At 34.8% G+C, this 20,834-nt stretch overlaps 1 pseudogene across 1 annotated transcript; it reads left to right on the top strand.

Annotated features, from left to right (window-relative positions):
• The first annotated feature begins 19,870 nt into the window (after positions 1-19,870).
• LOC306651065 (phosphatidylinositol 5-phosphate 4-kinase type-2 beta-like) lies at positions 19,871-20,554 on the top strand (annotated as a pseudogene). The gene has a single exon. The product of its transcript is annotated as a phosphatidylinositol 5-phosphate 4-kinase type-2 beta-like (transcript).
• Positions 20,555-20,834: the final 280 nt, after the last annotated feature.

The raw sequence follows: 20,834 nt of genomic DNA, 5'->3' as shown, positions 1-20,834 counted from the left end.
ACTTACTGGTAAAGCACTTGCCTAGCATGTGTGAGATACCAAATTCGATCCTTGGCATTGCAAAAAAAAATGTATTGCTAGCTACACCATTTTGTCTTTCAAATAGCCAACATTACCCTATTCTTTTGGGTCCCCACAATTACTATCTCTTCTAAGATAGTGTCCCTAAGGGGCTTAAAGGTAAATTGCCCAAAAGATGGATAAGAAAAGAGAAGACATCTTCTTGGAAATGGTGAATAGGCTGATTTAGGAAAAGTCATCAGATTTGGAAGTTTTAAGACATTATCTCCTAATCTTTTGAATGTATGAACCAATACAAGCATTAAAAATATTTGGGTGGGCTGGGGAGATAGCTCAGTTGGTAGAGTGCTTGCCTTGCAAGAACAAGGCCCTGGGTTCAATCCCCAGCACCGCAAAAAAAAAAAAAAAGAAAAAGAAAAAAAAATATTTGGGAATGACAATATTCCCTAGGTGTGTATTTTCATGATGATTTTTCCCCATAATGCCATTAAAACAACTCATAATGCCAAAAAAAACCCAAAAATCTTTTCTTATTATTTCCCTTGTCCCCCTCAAACCCATCCAAAATTAAGTCTAATGTGTAAGGATAAAATTATTCTTAGCATGCATGTTACTCTACCACCCCAAGTTCCTTTTAGACATTCTGGAAACATAACTAACCATATTCCTTCACATTCAAAGAAATTATATTTTATTATAAATAATACAAAAAGGATACAGTCATAGGACATCTTTCATGAAATTTACACACAATATATTCAAATCTGAACTCTGCTTCTGTACCACAAAACTTATTCCCTTCCCCAGTAGATATCTTGGACTAGAAAGTCAAGAACTCTTTTAGGAGTTACTCAGGATCCCTTTCTTCTTTATCGCTAATATTTAACTGGACTGCAAGTCCAATCAATTCTATACCTTTCTTAAGACTCCCATTATTATTTTCTGTCTTGAACTATGTTGTAGTTGGCAGATAAAATACAGGATGATAAGTTAAACCAACATTTTGTATAAATAATAGTTTTTGGTTCACATATATTCTAAAATACTATGTGGACTATAGGTACATTAAAAATAAAGAGCTGTTTTCTTTGAAATTCAATTTAACTGAAAATTCTGAATGTTTTATTAGCTGAATTTGACAACCCTGGACTAAGGGCCAAAGAATCTTTGTCTCTCCAACTCCCTTTAACACTCAGCCTCAAGATTAAATCCCCCAGAATAAATTGGATTATAACAATGTCTTACTGAAAATGAAAACATCTTTTGATTTCACATTTCCAATAATATTACATTTAAATTTCATAACTTGGTTTCTAAGATCACTCACAATTAGGTTTTAATATATCCCTGGAGCTGCATCATCTACCACAGATCTCCATGCCACATGAATCTTATGCCACATGAACCTTCTTGTCGTTGCTTGAACTAATGTCCAACTTGTACATGTAATTCTCTTTGTGTGAAAAGGCCCATTTCTTACCTAGAAGACTTTTGATATGATTTGAGAGAAAATTCAAATATTAATTCATTTAAAAAATTAATTCCATAATTATTTTGAATTCTATTGTTTGGAAATTTTAATTCTCCCAGATAGTTGCTTCACACTAACCTTTTACCATAGTGCTTTATTATGATAATTCCCACACTGTACTTTAGTAATTTGTTTACATAATTGTCTCTCCCTCATTTAATCATGAACTATCACCAGTGAGTCAGTATCATGCCTTATTTAGCTCTATATTCCCCAATATCTAGCAGGGTGCTCAACATTCAGTATATACTCAACAAATATTTGAGTTTCTATTCACAAATACTTCATATGTTTGATATCATTGATATCTGAAGTTAGATTGGTAGTAAAAGAAATACTCATAGAAACCTACCTTTCCCTCCCCTCTTATTTCTAAGTGATGTACATGAGTCCTCTTTTTTATTTTTGTTTTATGTACCCTAAATTGATCCACATAACATGTATTAAGGGCCACAATTCACAGTATGTTCAACACTGAATTTTGTGTGTGTAATGATGAGCAGAAATCCATTGAAATATTTAATTAAAAGCAGAGCCCTTCTCTGAAGTTTCTTTGAATTTAATTTTCCTCTATAGGCCTCTATTGAAAATTGAGTTTAGTGCAATATTCTTGTGTAATTCAGGAAAATGTTGAGAAAATCACAAGGTTTAGGGAAATTGCTAGACAACTTCTGAAACTTTTGAAAAACTTATAAAATGTTCTCCATAAGATTTTCCATCTTCTGATACACATGGAGACCAATGATATAAAATTTCAAGAAATCCCAAAACCCTCCTTGTCTGGAGCAAACAGTCATAAAATATAGATATTGTCAGTAAATACTTTTTTTGTGGTACTGGAGATTGAATCGAGGGTGCTTTACCACTGAGCCACATCCCCAGTCCTTTTTATTTTTATTTTGTAAAATTTTGACACAGGTTCTGGCCAATATCCTGAGGATGGCCTTGAACTTGGCAATCCTCTTGCCTCACCTTCCTGAGTCTCTGGAATTTTAGGCATGTGCCACCATGCATAGCTATAAAGAATCTTTAAGTAATTAATAAAGTAGAAGAAAAAGAATATACATATGAAATATACCTAGGGTCTTTAGTGAATGATCTATAAGGTTCAAAGTAACCATAAAATCTGAAAACACATATTAATGTTATTTATTCATTTCCTATTTATTTATTTATTTTGAACAGATTGAATCAACTTTATTACTTGTATAGTATATAACAACACAGGGTTTTCTGGATTTCTTTTTTTTTAGTAAAAATCAGGCAGACAAGTCAAAGTCATGCAAATAAATACATCATGAAGAAGTGTACTGGAACAGATGGAAATGCATAAATGCACAGTGTCCATTTCAATTTTGCATAACACAATGACTTAGGTATTGCTAATAAGAGGCATCACATTGAATGTACAACTTAATTTAATGTAATCTAACTTATGTTGTAATGTAATATATATAAATTACCATGTATTCATCTATGTTTCCAGACTTTGTGATGACTGTATATTCAATGACATGAGTTTATTACAAAATGATAGACATGAGATGAAGAAACAAAAGATGTTTCCTAAGACTACCCAGTTGGTCTCAACTGGACCTCCAATATATTGCATTATATTCTTTTTTTACTACTATTTGTTTACATAAAGAAGTTTGTTATACACTTTTGATATGTGCTGTGTCTTTAACAATTATATCATATTTCTCTTCTATTTATTCTACTTTTCTCACTACTCAAAATCTTTTGAAATAGAACATGAAACACTTCAGTGTATATAGAGGTAAAATATTCTTTATCATGGTACAGGATAAAATTTTAACACATTTCTCTGCCCAGTACATAGTCTCCTTTGTCTTTATCTGCACACACATGTGCGCACACACTGTCACATGCTCACACTCATGCATATATTTTTCCAAATCTCATTATCCACTCCCCAATCATATATTTAAGTTAAATCTTTAAAAATGCAATAAATTTTAAAAATGCCTGTAACAGTATATATACAACAAATGGAACTCCTTTCCCTTCATTGAATGTGACTTATAAGTGGAGAGGTCAAACATTACTAAGAATAAAATATTGACATCAATATCATTTCATCTTGTACCATGCCTGACATATTACCTCTCTCTGTTGAGTGGTAAGAGGATACCATTAATCCCCAAAGCATCTGTTCTCATTTTGGCACAGAATGAAACATACGCCTTGGTATGACTGGGTGAAATATCTGAAAGTCATGTGCAGCAAACCTTTTAATCTCACTTGTAGGAGTCTGTCACCCAAAATATATTTAGTGATTCCTAAGAACTCTGGTGACTGCATAGAACTTTAAGACTCAACTTTTGCCTTTCAGGAGCTTCTCCTCTTTTATTTAAATATAGACATTATTAATTTATATACCAATTGTTCAGTTCCATTTCAAATGCTGGCTTCCACTATTGCACTCTTCTAAGATCCACATTACAATTTAATTTAAAATATGAACGTGTTTCAATTTTGTTTCTCTAAAAATACTCACCAGTATTTGAATCTCTTTAGCCACTGTTATACAATCATACAATGAACCCCACAATAAATAATAGCATGACTGATCTGAAATTTTGAACCAGTGGTGCCTCAGTGGAATCACTGCTTGTGAACTTTTCGTTAATGCAATTTAGAAATAAATCAATCCCACAGTGATCAATTTACTTGGCCTTCACTGATTGGCCTATAGGTTGCTAATATGCATGGAAAAACACTTAGATATAGTAAGACATACTATTTAGAGATATGTGTAATGATATTTGAAATACTTTGGAAACATAAAAACTAAAAAATATGCCACTTTATTTTATTCAAACATAAAAAGTATATACATGCTTAAATAAGATGGAATCAATTATCTATGTATCAGTAGAAATATCAAGAAAAACATATTTGTCTAAGCTCTGAATAGGTGTATGTCTTAGACAGAGTTCCTATACAAATAAATTGAGTCCTGTAAGCAGCTAAACTCTGCATCATTAACAGATGAGCAGTATAGTAATTATGTATAGTAGTAATGACAGTTTCTGATATGATTTCTAGACTCTGGTTACATAGTTATCCAAGGAGAAAGTTAATCTATTTCTAGTGAATGCCGTACATTTTCACTAGAACATAAAAGAGGTAACCACACTCTTTCAAGACAACTTTTCTATGAGAAAGAACTTTTCAATTAATAATTCATCATAAAAAACTTACATGCTGCATTTTTTCCTAAAATTATCTGATAAAGCCTGTAGTTGAATCAATTAAGGAGAAATAACATCTAATTTCCATTTCCCTTGCTCATTTTTCACTTTCTAATGGCAGGTATAATTATAAAATAAAATGTCTCAGCTTATTGTTGGTACCGTTTAGACAAAAATAAAAATTCAAAAAAGAATTAAGAAGCTCTGTTATTGGGTATTGTAATTTTCCAAATCAAAACAAAGTCTGTAAACAAATAATAGTAGGGAAATGATCATAACTAGTAGATGTATGAAGAGACTCAACCTCCAGTTCTTAAATTATAGCTGCTTCCAGATTAAAGCAACACTCCTGATGGAGCAGTGTGCTTTATATCCTCTGGCAACATCCTTTTTTATTGCACTAGAAACCAATGTTGAATTTCCTGAATAATTACATAAATAAACCATGCACTTTACTTATTTGTGTGCTCATATTTAATGATATATTGTGCATGTAACTTTCACAAATATGATTTATGGCAATTTATATTACCACAGAGGGGTGTTTATTTGAAATATGTACTTGAAAAATATCATATAAAAGGATGCTATTTGATATATATTCAGAAATGATATGATTTTTCAAAAAAATACAGCCTGAAAAACCTAGTTTCAATTAAATCATTCTGAGAGTGTTCTTAATTGAATACCCAGGTTTAAATGATGTAACAGACTAATGAACATAAACATATAAATTATATTTATTTTATTTTATGTTATGATGCTAGGGAGTAAAGCAGTTCTGTTGGTTGACTGGTACTACCTTCAGAAGAGAATAAAGCAAATCTATAATGAGAAAGTCTAAAACTTTTAGCATATGTGAAGGAATTTTTTAAAGCAAATTTTGAAGGCCAGAAACCATACATCTAACTTTGTGCTTCTTCTTTGATATTATATTTGTGTCTGATGTAAACATAAAAATAAAGGATTTATTAAATGATAGTCACATTTTCATAGCTGTTCTATAATTATAAATTTGGAGACTTTACAAATAAATATTTCTGGACAAGCAGGGACTAAATCAGAATGGTACTACCTCATGGTTCTAAACATACTGCAACTTCCTTCTAGGTATATTCACTGGAGAGAAATTCAGTGTGATATGAAAACATCTTGGATCCTGTGCATCCCATTAAAAGATTGAAATAGTAAAAAAAAATTAAAAAGCCTCAGTATTGAGTGATTTAGCCTAATGAAACTAGTAATCATCATAATTCACTTCAATACTACTTCTTTCTAGTCTTAATTGCCCTACTAACCCATTTACTAGATACCTTATTCTGTGTTCCTTGAGCTTCTTTATTTTGTTGCTGAAAATCTCATTTCATATATAGTATCTTGAACCTTTTTAAATCTCTTACTTATTTAAAACATGACTCTCTACTGACATAGCTACTTTTCTTCCTCTGTATTCCAAAGGAGATGGATGCTTCTTCTAGATCAAAGAGGAAGAATTGACATTCTCCTTTTACTCACTGCTACTTTTAGACCATAACTATGGACATTTCAACCTCTTACAATATGATCCCTCTCTCCTATTCTCCTGAAATACGGGAAATACTGATATTTAATGGATGCATCCTGGTCTGTATCGGCCTGATCTCCTTGCAGTACTTGGTATTATTGACTTCTCTCCCCTTCAGCTATTTTTATCACTTGGTTTCCAGTTTGGTGCATTCATATGGTATTCTTTGCCTTTCTTTTATTCCTTTTTTATCTTGGTCATAGATTTTTCCATACTCCTTCTCCCTAAAATATATCATGATCTCCAAGATGCTGCCCTTCTTATCTTCTTAATGATTTAACTAACTCCTAGTACTATCACACTGATGAGCCATAAATGCAATCTAATATGTATTTCAAATTGTCTGCTTAACTATTCATCAGGATGTTTCAGAGAATTGTAATTCACTTCAATCCACTTCAACCTAACCTAAGCTCTTTAAACCTCATTTTGTATTTTACTCTATTTCTCAGCTGATGCCTTTTGCTGTTCTCTTAGAGATCCTGGTTCAATATTAATCATCCATCTAAACTCTTTTTTTCCTTTTGAAGTATAGGAAATAATAAAAGTTTAAGTAAACCAAACATACTCACTGCTATCTAAAACAAATTACAATTACCACTGTAGTTCACTATGCCTGTCATCAGCAAAGCTATTACCAAATTTTCTTGTATTTCATTAGACATTTTTCCCAATTTACTCTCAGTTCTTCAAGGTATTGACTAAATTTTATTCTTATATATTTTTGTAATACAACCAAAAAGACTTGTTTTCTCATCTATTAAATGCAAATTATATATATATCCACTGCATTCCCGCTGATTCCTGAAAATCAACTTATGTAAGTAATATAAATTTTCTTTGAAAAGAATAGTGCATTCCAAATAAATGAAACATCCTATTTGATTTATTTGTCAGCATATATTTTATGTAATATTTCTATTGATGTGAAAGAACAGATCCATTCATTTCAGTTTTATTTTAGCAAAGTCTGTGCTTAAGAGACCAGCTATTGATATGCACCATGAATTACTAGAATATACTAACTAAAATAAAGATAAGAATAAGACAAAAAATGAATTGCTAGTTTCTTTGCAGTGTTTGGGGATCTAACTCAGCTAATTTTTGAATTTACATTCAGAATATTGTGATCTGGTTCTAAAGATCCAATAACCAATTTCTTTTCTAGGTGACTGCTTATCTTTCTTCTGATCCATTTTATTAGGCACTTATTTTGCAATTTCCCTTTACAAGGGAACTCTATTTTCCTTATCTCCAAATTTTTGCCTGGTGACACATTGTAGCCACTAGGTATATAAACAACACCCAGTTTGATCTGTTATCGAAAGCATGGGTGCATCTAGTAAATGAGGTAGGAGTCATTTTAATGAAATGGTTATGCAGTTTGGGGCAATTTCAACCCCTTCTTTAATAAAACTCTAATGGTTATTTCTATTTTTCCTCATTCCGTCCTCTCTTGCCTCTATCCAAGTCTAAGGCCACAAAAACATTAAAAGCACAATATTAAAATGTCATGTGGTCAGGGAGGGGTGCTAAGATGATTACAATTTTTTTCTTTTCAGATATCACCTCAAGTGTTTACTGTGTTTATAAGAATAAACTTATATGAATAATTTGCTCAAATTACTTTAATAAGAACTCTAGCACCTGCTTTCAAATGACGTCAACTGTCTTCAAATTACTTTTCAGCAAAATGCAAGAAAAACAAATAGAAAATTTAAAATATTACATTAGTTTTCAAGTTGCTTATGAGTGTTTTCTTTATAGTAAACCTAAAATAGTTTTTCATCCTTTGTTATACGTTTTAATATTTAGCTCAGTACACCCCAAGAAAGTTCCAGAAACACTTTAGTACCATACACAATGGATTTTAATTACTAACCTCACTTACTGGAAATTAGGATCACAATAATCTGCAAATACTAATTTAAACCTGGACTTGCTTCTGAACAGGCTGCATGTAGTAATGAACACAGAGCAGATTATCCTCAGAAGGGCAATATACTGAACCACAAATCATAAGTTGTATTTCTTCTTTTTTTTAGTGCAAAATGTGATTCCAAAAAGATGTTATTAAGCTATAACACCTTAGTCATTTTCAAGCTCTAGGCACTTAAAGTGCTGAATTTTAGATTACTTTTTTATATTCTTCCTGTGCCTAGTTTTCTTACTGTATGTAAAGTTATTAAAGCTGTCTGCTTCAATTTCTTCTCTACTTAGGAAGATGTGACAAAAAGATGAAAGAGACTACCTTTAATCTCAAAAGGCTAAACTCAATGCAGGAATGAAACAAAAGAATACATAAAGACAATAAGGATACTTTTCCAAAGGTACTTTACGATCATTGAGTGGTCACTAAAAAAGCACTAAACTGGAAGTATGTGACAGCATAATAGTCCTGAGGCTCAATTTCCTCTCTAGATAGTTGATGCTGCTTTTTTTTTTTCTTTTACCATGCTATATAATTGAAATGCCACTTGCTACGCAATGATGTGCTTTACATGGGGTGGGGGTTGAAGATATTTGTTTTGTGAACTGCATAAGAGAAAAAAGCACATTAAGACATGAGTGAAAATTAGATTTGGAATTTTCAAAAAATACCCTTATATGAAATGATTTTCAAAACCCAAAGATAATTTTCTATTAAAATATTGTAAAATAGGAAAGGGCTCAAAAGTCAAATGTATCTTTCTAATTGCTTGACATCCAAGTAGGGATGAGGTTTTTCAAGAATTTGTGTTTTACTGCTTTGTATACTTTTTAGGATTTATATGTATCTACTCAGCCTTCCAACTTTTAAGCTTTCAAGTTTTCAAGAGCTGAAAGTTCTCGAATTCAAGTGGCTCACAAGTTCTTGCACCTGTGTTGAAGCATTCATCATGAAATTTTATTTTCTCTGAAGTCCAATCTTTCATTATCCTCTTCTGAGTATGTAATCCATATTCTTCCCATTTACCTAAACCAGAAATCTAGAATCAGCATTGACTCCAAAATTCTCTTTCTGAACTACATCTAGTCAGTAATCAACTTTTGTCAAAAATAACTCCTTTATCTTCTTTTTACTTTGCCTCTGTGTGGGGGTTTGCTTTCACTGTTTTCTACCTGAATAATTAAAAATCCTTTTTGCTGTTTTTTCCTGGCTCTTCATCTTTATTTTTCAGTTATTATCACAATTGGCAGAGTGCTTTTTATAACTGAAATTGTATCCTGACATCATGAGTAAGCAAAACACAGCTTGCAAATTAAAATTGGCATAAAATCCTTGAAAGGTTGTTTATAATTTATAGGATAAAGTATAAATGCCTTAGCATGAAATTAAAAAAAAACTTGGTTATATATCCTTCCTATATTTACAGATCATCATGATCTAATCTTATTATCTGTACATTCCAGACATACGATTTGTCCATATTAAACTTCTGCTTGCCTTAGATGCACACACACCACCACTATGACCACCACAACAAATGTTCTTTCATACTTCTTTGCTATTCCTGTTTGCCTGGAAAAATCCTTTCTATTGTTCAAGACTTAGTTAAAAAGTCAGCTCCTCTAGGAATATATTTCTTGACTAATATATACATAGTTATTTGTCCTTTCATTTGAATATATCCCCATGGCATATAGTGTCTTTAGTAGAATTTATGTCACTGAATCATTATTTATATTTGCATTAGTCTTATCTTTTGTCCTAATCATTTACCCAGCTGTGAACAAGACTAAGGTGGAAATGGCACTTCATTTATTTGGTATGTCTTTGCATAGTGTCTGGAATCGTTCTGGCACATACTATGAACCTAATAAACATTTTACAAATAAGAGGAAAGATGGCTGGATAGATGTATGGAAGAAAGGAATAATGAATTATAGTAAGAAATAAAATTGAGAAAAAAAACTATAAAGCGGCAAATACGGTCAAATACACTGCAACACTCAAGCAATAGCCAGTGTAATCATAACCTGTAGATAAGATCTGCTACTAAAAATTGTAGGCTATAAGTTTATATAACAATTCTTTTTCTCCACATTTTTCATTGGTGTATTATAGTTGTACATAATGATGTGATTTGTTGTTACATATTTGTACACGCACAAAATATAACAATATAATTTGGTCAGTATCAGTTCCTAGAGCTTCTCCATTCCTGCCGCCCACCCCATGGTCCCTTTCTTCTACTGATCATCCTTTGATTTGTAGAAGATTTGCGGCCCTCACCTTTCTTTTCCTTTTTTTCCTCTACCTTCCACATATGAGAGAAAACATATAACCTTTGACCCTTGACTTTCTGAGTTTGACTTATTTAGCTTAGCGTGATGGTTTCTAGTTCTATCCATTTTCCTGCAAATGCCATAATTTCATTTTCTTTATGACTGAATATAATTCCATTGTGCACATATACCACATTTTCTTTATCTGTTCAGCCATTGATAGACACGTAGGCTGGTTCCATATTTTTGGTATTGTGAATTGTGCTGCTATAAACATCTATATCCATGTACAATTATAGTATGCTGAGCTTAGTTCTTTTGGATAAATACTGAGGAGTGGTATAGTTGAGTCATATGGTGGTTCCATGTCTAGTCTTTTGAGGAGCCTCGATACTGATTTCCATAGTAGTTGTACCAATTTGCAGTCCCACCAAAAGTGCAAAAGTGTTGCATTTTCTCCACATCCTCTCCAGCATTTATTATTATTTGCATTTTTTTTTTGTGGTACTGAAAATTGAACCCAAGGCCTTGTGCATGCAAGGCAAGCATTCTACTTTATCATTGGTATTCTTGGTGACTGCCATTCTGGCTGGTGTGAGATGAGATCTCACTGTAGTTTTGATTTGCATTTCCTAATTGCTAATAATGTTGAACATTTTAAAATATATTTGCTGTCCTTTTACACTTCTTGGTTTTAGAACTATTTGTTTAATTCATTTGCCCATTTCTTTTTTTTTCTTAATTGTATTATTTGATTTTTTGGTATAAAGTTTTTGATCTCTTTATATAATCTAGATATCAATCCTCTTTCCAAAGAATAAATAGCAAAGATATTCTTCTATTCTGTAGGATTTCTCTTCGCATACCTAATTGTTTCCTTAGTTGTGCAGAAGCTTTTAAATTTGATGTCGTCCCATTTATTAACTTGTGACATTATTTCCTAAGGATTAGGGATCCTATTGAGATAATCATTGTGTGTATCTATATGTTAGAGCATTTACCCTGTTTTCTTCGAGGAATTGCATAGTTTCTGGTCTAATTTTGAATTCTCTGATCCATTTTGAGTTGATTTTTGTGCAGGGTGAGAGATAAGGGTCTAGTTTTTTTCTACATACAGATAACCAGTTGATCCTGCACCATTTGTAAAAAAGGCTGTCTTTTCTCCAATGAATGTTTTTGACACCTTTATCAAGGATCAGATGACTATAGATGTGTGTGTCTCTTAATATGGAAAAAAGAACAATTGCCATCCTTTATCAAACATAGTGTTCCTACCATATTTAAAAAATGATTATAATGACAACAATAATGAGAATAATAAGTAGCATTCACAGAGAGCTTCCCCTGTGCTAGATATTGTTTAATGCATATTGCATACAATTTGTCATTTAATTGCTAGAAGTACTATATAAAGTAGCTAGTATTATCATTCTCATTTAATAGATTAAAAAATATCAGATGAGTTCCTTCATTTTACCACAAGACAATGGAAGTCCAGTATACTACCAGTTTATTATACGCTAAAGGTGAAAGGATGGGAAAAACATACCATGCACATGCACACAGCAAAAAAGCTGGAGAATCCATCCTCATTTCAGATAAGGTGGACTTCAAGCCAAAACTAGTCAGAAGGGATAAAGAAGGACATTACATACTGCTTAAGGGAAGCATAAATCAGCAAGACATAACAATCATAAATATCTATGCCCCAAATATTGGATTATCCATGAACGTCAAACAAATCCTTCTCAATTCCAGAAATCAAATAGACCACAACACAATAATACTAGGTGATTTTAACACATCTCTCTCACCACTGGATAGATCTTCCAAACACAAATTGAATAAAGAAACCATAGATCTCAATAACACAATCAAGAATTTAGACTTAACTGACTTGTATAGAATATACCATCCAACAAAGAATGAATACACTTTCTTACAGCAGCAGATGGATCCTTCTCTAAAATAGACCATGTCTTATGCCACAAAGCTACTGTTAGCAAATAGAAGAAGATAGAGATACTACATTGTACTCTATCAGATCATAATGGATTGAAATTAGAAATAAATGACAGAAAAAAAAACAGAAACTTCTCCAATATCTGGAGATTAAATAATATGCTATTATATGATGAATGGATAACAGAAGACATCAGGAGAAAAATAAAAAAATTCTTAGAAGTAACTGAGAACAAAGACACATCATATCAAAATCTCTGGGACATTATGAAAGCAGTACTTAGAGGAAGATTTATTTCCTGGGGCGCATTCAACAAAAGAAGTAAAAATCAACAAATAAACAGCTTAACACTACAGCTCAAAGCCCTACAAAAAGAAGAGCACACCAACACCAAAAGTAGTAGAAGACAGGAAATAGTTAAAATCAGAGCTGAAATCAACGAAATTGAAACAAAAGAAACAATCAGAAAAATTAAAAAAATAAATAGTTGGTTTTTTGAAAAAATAAACAAAATTGATAAGCCACACTTACAAAGAGAAAGCTGGAGAAAACCCAAATCACTAAAATTCGGAATGAACAAGGAAATATCACAACAGACATGAGGGAAATACAAAACATAATTAGAAGCTATTTTGAAAATCTATACTCCAACAAAACAGAAAACCTCGAAGACATCAACAAGTTTCTAGAAACATATGATTACCTAAATTGAACAAGGAGGACATACACAACTTAAATAAATCAATTTCAAGCAATGAAATAGAAGAGGTCATCAAAAACCTACCAACAAAGAAAAGTCCGGGACCAGATGGGTTCTCAGCCGAGTTCTACAAAACCTTTAAAGAAGAGCTCATTCCAATACTCCTCAAAGTATTCCATGAAATAGAAGAGGAGGGAACATGTGGTGGGCGAAACCCGGGGCCCAGGGTTATGCCACATGCATCTAAAGATGGCGACTGGCAGAGAGCAAATGGCGTCCTGATTATGCCTGGAGAAAGGCAGGAAGCGTTTACAATTGGCTGTATGATAATCAGTTCAGCCGCTTAGCGTGTGGACAGATATACTTTACATGTATGCTTGAGCGAGTGATCGCTTGACCTTTAACAGGATTGGATGGACATATCTGGTTACAATTACTTATGCATGAGACTGCTTATATATTGAGGGTGTGTTATCTGAATAAACGGGAATCTGCTTCATGAACCTCTGAAGAGTCTTTTGTCCCGCTGGTCGGGCCGAAAGAGCAAGAAGCGGCGTGAGCCACTTGAAGCAACCCAGGCTAAGAAGCGGTGGTTTTCAGAAGGAACCCTCCCAAACTCTTTCTATGGAGCCAATATCACCCTGATACCTAAACCAGACAGAGACACATCAAGGGAAGAAAATTTCAGACCAATACCCTTAATGAACATCGACACAAAAATTCTCAACAAAATTTTAGCAAATTGCATACAAAAGTACATTAAAAAGATAGTGCACTCCAATCAAGTGGGTTTTATCTCAGGGATGCAAGGTTGGTTCAACATCCGGAAATCAATTAATGTCATTCACCATATTAATAGACTTAAAGTCAAGAATCACATGATTATTTCGATAGATGCAGAAAAAGCATTCAATAAAATACAGCACCCCTTCATGCTCAAAACACTAGAAAAAATCGGGATAGTGGGAGCATTCCTTAACATTGTAGAGGCCATCTATGCTTAAGCCGGTGGCCAATATCATTCTAAATGGTGCAAAACTGAAAGCATTCCTCCGAAAAACTGGAACAAGGCAGGAATGCCCTCTTTCACCACTTCTATTCAACATCGTTCTTGAAACTCTAGCCAGAGCAATTAGACAGACCAAAGATATTAAAGGGATATGAATAGGAAAAGAAGAACTCAAACTATCCCTATTTGCTGATGATATGATTATATATTTAGAGGAATCAGAAAATTCCACCAGAAAAATTTTAGAACTCATAAGTGAATTCAGTAAAGTAGTGGAATATAAGATCAATGCACAAAAATCTAATGCATTTTTATACATAAGTGATGAATCTTTAGAAAGAATAATTAGGAAAACTACCCCATTCACAATAGCCTTGAAAAAAATAAAATACTTTGGAATCAATCTCACAAGAGGTGAAAGACCTCTACAATGAGAACTACCAAACACTAAAGAAAGAAATCGAAGAAAACCTTAGAAGATGGAAAGATCTCCCATGTTCTGGGATAGGAAGAATTAATATTGTCAAAATGGCCATACTACCAAAACTACTATACAGATTCAATGCAATTCAAATTAAAATCCCAATGATGTATCTTACAAAAATAGAGCAAGCAATTATGAAATTCATCTGGAAGAATAAGAAACCCAGAATAGCTAAAGCAATCCTCAGTAGAAAGAGCAAAGTAGCGGGTATCGCAATACCAGATCATCAATTCTACTACAAAGCAAAAGTAACAAAAACGGAATGGCACTGGTACCAAAATAGACAGGTAGATCAATGGTACAGAATAGAGGACACGGACACAAACCCAAATAAATACAATTTTCTCATACTAGACAAAGGGGCCAAAAATATGCATTGGAGAAAAGATAGCCTCTTCAACAAATGGTGCTGGGAAAACTGGAAAACCATATGCAACAGAATGAAATTAAACCTCTATCTCTCACCCTGCACAAAACTCAACTTAAAATGGATCAAGGACCTTGGAATCAGACCAGAGACTCTGCATTTTATAGAAGAAAAAGTAGTTCCAAGTGTACAACATGTCAGCTTAGAATCAGACATTCTTAACAGGACTCCCATAGCACAAGAAATAAAAGCAAGAATCAACATCTGGGATAGATTCAAACTAAAAAGCTTTCTCTCAGCAAAGGAAATTATCAGTAATGTGAATAGAGAGTCTACAGAGTGGGAGAAAATCTTTGCCACTCATACTTCAGATAGAGCACTAATTTCCAGAATATGTAAAGAACTCAAAAAACTCTACAGCAAGAATACAAATAATGCAATCAACAAATGGGCTAAGGAAATGAATAGACACTTCACAGAAGAAGATGTACAAGCAATCATCAGATATATGAAAAAATGTTCAACATCTCTAGTAATAAGAGAAATGCAAATCAAAACTACACTAAGATTCCACCTCACCCTAATTGGCAATTAGAATGGCGATTATCAAGAACACAAGCAACAATAGGTGTTGGCGAAGATGTGTGGAAAAAGGTACGCTCGTACATTGCTGGTGGGGTTGCAAATTAGTGCAGCTACTTTTGAAAGCAGTATGGAGGTTCCTCAGAAAGCTTGGAATGGAACCACCATTTGACCCAGCTATCCCACTCCTTGGCCTATACCCAAAGGACTTAAAATCAGCATACTACAGAGATACAGCCACATTAATGTTCATTGCTGCTAAATTCACCATATCTAGATTGTGGAACCAACCTAGATGTCCTTCAATTGATGAATGGATAAATAAACTGTGGTATATCTATATACAATGGAATATTACTCAGCCATAAAGAATGATAAAATTATGGCATTTGCAGGCAAATGAATGAAATTGGAGAATATCATGTTAAGTGAGATAAGCCAATCTCAAGAAGCCGAAGGACAAATGATCTCGCTGATAAGTGGATGATGACACATAAAGTGGGGTGGGAGGGATTAGCGTTAGGGTTAGGGTCAGGTTTAGGGTTACTGTTAAGGAGGGTGGCAAGAATGGAGGAAGGAAGGACTGTATAGAGGGAAAAGAGGGGTGGGAGGGGAGGGCAGATAGGAAAAAAATGGGCTTGGGTACCAAGCTAAAAATCTAGACTTTATTCTCTGGTTTGTCTTTCAAACCTATAGACCACAGAGTTGTTTCAGAGTGTTTTGTAATGCAGACTTAATAAATAAGCTAAAAAATGTTTAAATGTAAAAAAAAAGAAACTGTGGAATATTACTCAGCCATGAAGAAGAAGAAAATGATGGCATTTGCTGGCAAATGGATGGAGTTGGAGAATATCATGCTAAGTGAAAGAAGCCAACCCCAAAAAATGAAAGACTGAATGTTTTCTCTGATAAGTGGATGATGGTACATAACAAGGTGGCATAGTGAGGAGAAGGAGCAGGAAAAGAATGGAGGAACTTTGGATTGTATAGAGGGAAATGCGGAGGGAGGAGAAAGGAAAGATAGTGGACTGAGACAGACATCTTTACCCTATGTACATGTATGATTACACGAATGGTGTGAATCTACATCATGCACAACCATAGCAATGAACATTTGTACCCCATTTGTGTACAATGAGTCAAAATGCAGTCTGTAAAAATAAAAATTTTAAGAAGAAAAAAAAAAACATTCAATGGGAAAAAGTAGCCTACTGGCTAGAAGCAATGGATAATGAAAATAGGCAGAATGAAAAGTAAATACTAGAAGAAAAAAAAACATTGTAAAAGGAATGAAAAGTGCCTTCACTTGCACTTTAAATAAACTGAACACGCAAAGGAAAAAAAATTGGTGATCTTGAAGTTAGGTTCATTAAAATTACCAAACTAAAATGCAAAAAATGAAAAACAAAACAAAAGACTAGAATCTCTGACAATTATGGAGTTTCTTCACTGAAGTCTTTGGCCCCCAACTTCTGGCATCACACTCCTCAGCTCTTTCAGATGTACTTCCATTGGGTTGAAATGGCTAGCCCTCAAGGTAGCACATGTGATAAAACTTGGCTAACTCTGTGTGTCCCTCTCACCAGTCATAAGGGTGCACAAATTGTAAAGGCATGGCTGCATCATTAATATTTGGAAGGATGAACTCATCTGGAGCATCAGTCACTGACCCAGGATGAGGATCACTGTGAGTATAGAGCCATTGTAGGGAGCCCGCACTGGAGCAAAGCCCAGTGGAGCTGTGAATGCAGGAGCACCAAAAAAAGTTCTCAGTAAAGAAGAGTCTTTGGAGCCTTGGTAACAGAACCATCTTGAAGATTCCAGAACTTTAGAGGCACAAGAACTAAAGCACAAGAATTTAATGTGAACCAGCTCACAGGACTCCAACCCCCGTGAGCTACAGTGGGAACTGACCCAACAAGGTCATTTAGGGGAAGCCTGCCTAGAACCCTCAGGGTCTAAATTCCATACCAGTGTATACAGAAGATGGACAAGATTATTGTCAAATGTTATTATTCTCAAACCTTAAGATTTAATGTTGTTTTATTTTTTGGGTTTTGGATTTACTTAGAATAAGTTAAACTTCTTTCTTATTTTTTCCTTTGAAATCAGAATGTTCATCTCACGCCATTGTATTTTGGAAGTAAGTAATTTGATTTCTCAGGCCCTTAACTGGAGAAAAAGTTGCCTCAGGATGACTTGTGCCTTAGGTCTCATGGATACCAGATATACATGATATTTTGATGAAATTTTGGACTTATAACTTGAATTCAATGTTGGAATGACTGAAGACTTTTGAGTCTTTAGGGCTGTAACATATGTACTTTTCATGTGAAAATGTTATGGTTCAGATGTGAGGTGTCCCCCAAAAGCTCATGTGTGAGACAATGCAAGAAGGTTTAAAGGATTGGATCCTGATAGGGATTAACTGAGTGGTAATTAAAGGCAGGTAAAGTATGGTGGGAGGAGGCGGGTCCCTGGTGGCATAGCCTGGGGTATAAATTTTAGATTTGTGTAGCTGGTGAGTGGACTCTCTTTCTGCTTTATGATAATCATGTGAGCCACTTCCCTCCACCACGCTCTTCTGCCATGATGTTCAGCCTCACCTCAAGCCCCAGGAATGGACCCGGCTGTCTATAGACTGACCTAAGAAACTGTGAGCCCCAAAATAAACTTTTCCTCCTCTATGGTTGTTCTGGTTGGGTCTTTTAGTTGCAGCAGCAAAAAAGCCAACTAAAACAAAAAACATGGATTTTGAGGTGCTAAGGGTAGACTTTATATCCAAAATGATTATGTCCCTCCCTCCAAATTTATATGATGAGATTTGATCCCCAGTGTGATAGTATTCCGAGGTGAGATTTTTGAGAGATGATTAGATCATAAATGCTCTACCCTCATAAATGGGATTAGGGATCTTAAAATAGACAACTGAGGAAGATTGTATTTTCCTCATGTAATCTGAAAACACAACCAGAAAGCTACATCTGTGAAGGACTGAGTGAGCCCTCACCAGATGCTTAATCTGCTGGCAATTCTACATTGCACTTCCCAGGCACCATAAATGTTAGCAATAAATTCTATTTTTTATAAATCACCAAGTCTTCAGTATTGTGTTACAGAAGCCCAAATAAACAGAGAGGCAATTAGAAATCATGTATTATGTAGTTAATTAAAATAACAGAAAAGGAGAAAAACAGACCATAACAAATACTTGAAAGAAGAATAACATAGGACTTTTTAAAATCAATCACAGAAATGTAAGTACTAATTAGAAAGCTCAAATAACATTAGTAGGAATAAATCCAAAATAAAGCAAAATGAAACAAATCTTCCTTACACATATCATAGCAAATTGTAGGAAACAAATAAAAAGAAAAAAAATGTTGCCCCCAAACCAGAGGTAAATGTAAATGTGTGTGTGTGTGTGCGTGTGTGTGTGTGTGTGTGTATTTATACAAAGCAAGAGAGGGAGAGAAAGGGACAAGAAATAAAAGAGTTCTCATCAAAACATGCCAATGAAGAGAGTTGAGTGAAATATGTAGTGTTGAAAGAAATAAAAGTGCAGCAAACTAAAGTTCTACATCAAGATAAACTGTCACTCAAAAGAAATAACATCTGGAACAAACCAAAACTAAGAGTTTCATGGCCAGGAAATCTTCCCTGCGGGACAAAAATACAAAGGATGGAAAGAACGAAATGTGAATACACAGTTATCAGTTCGTGTGCCAGAAAGTGAAGGTATTATGGCCCAGCAAGCTGATCCTCAGTGTCCTGATGTGGGGGGTGAACCAAGGATCAACAAGCTGAGCAATGTCTTTGTCCCTGTCATGCTAATGCCAAATGACTTCAAAATCTACAGTAAGATCAAGGTAGATAATCATCTCTTCTATAAGGAGAACCTCCCCAGTGACTTTAAGTTTAAGGAGTACTTCCCGATAGTGTTCCAAAATCTCCATCAGAGTTTGGATTGATGATAAAGATTACAGAGAACAGAACAAAGGAGACCCTAACCTATAAAAGATGTAGGGCGTGCTTACTTCTTGGGATTCTAGAACATCAGCCATGGCCCCCTTCTCCCTCCCGGGAGAAGTCTGTAATATTACTACTTCTAAATAAAACCTGCTTAATATGCTTGCCTTGGCATGCTTCTCTAGTGTTCAAACTTCAACATTAGAGGAAGCAGAACATCACCAGTAAACAGCGGTATCAGTGGTCACAAGGAATGTGCTTAGCCTTTGACTCACTACTCTGCAAGTATGACCTCAAGGGTTCTACTGTTGCCAGAGAAACAAGTGACAAAGAGAAGGCCAAGGACTTTGAACATTCAAAGACAATGACTTTCTCAGTGAAGGACAGAAGTTGCATGTGGAAGAGGAGAGTATAAAGAACTTCCTGGAGAAACTGAAGCAGAATGTTGAGTTCCTGGCCCAGATAGAGATCATGGACTACAGCCTGTTGGTGGGCATCCACCATGTGGACTGGGTGGAATAGGAGGAGATGGAGGTGGAGGAGTGAGCAGAGGACAAAGAAAGTGAGAACGACGGGGTGGGCAGCAGCCTGTTCTGCTCCTATGGCACACCTCCAGATAGCCCTGGCAACCTCCACAGCTTTTCCCAGTTCTTTGGTCCTAGGGAGTTCATCCCCTCTGTAGATGTCAATGCCATGCAAAGCCATGAAAGTACCACCGAGAAGGAGGTCTATTTCATGGCCATCATCAACATCCTCATGTCATATAATGCTAAGAAGAAAGCTGCACATGCTGCCAAAACAGTGAAGCATGGGGCAGGGGCCGAGATCTCCACAGTGAACCCTAAGCAGTACTCCAAATGTTTCAACAAGTTCATGTCCAACATCCTGACATAGTTTTCTTGTACCTTCAGCCAGAGGCAGAAAGCTGGATATGGGATCAGGGCTTGGGGAATGGAGAGGATGTATTGGGGTTAGATGGGAGGGTAGAGAAGAGAGTTGGGGGGTCTGAAAGCCTTCAGTGTTGGGACTGCAGCCTGTGACACTGAGAGCAACTCTAGCTGGAGAAAAGGGGGATGTGCTGTGTATGCACATGCTCACAGGATATAACCTCACCTTCTGCTTACCCTTGATTTTTCCCCCATTTGACCTAGGTTACAAAGGTGTTCCCCTTGATACCTTATAACCTTTTAAGATACCTTGAGGCTAGAGATGACTTT

Source organism: Sciurus vulgaris (genome assembly GCF_902686455.1).
Source record: "Sciurus vulgaris genome assembly, chromosome: X".
NCBI lineage: Eukaryota > Metazoa > Chordata > Mammalia > Rodentia > Sciuridae > Sciurus > Sciurus vulgaris.
Note: the sequence above shows the minus strand (reverse complement) of the source record. Positions and strands in the feature narration are given on the sequence as shown.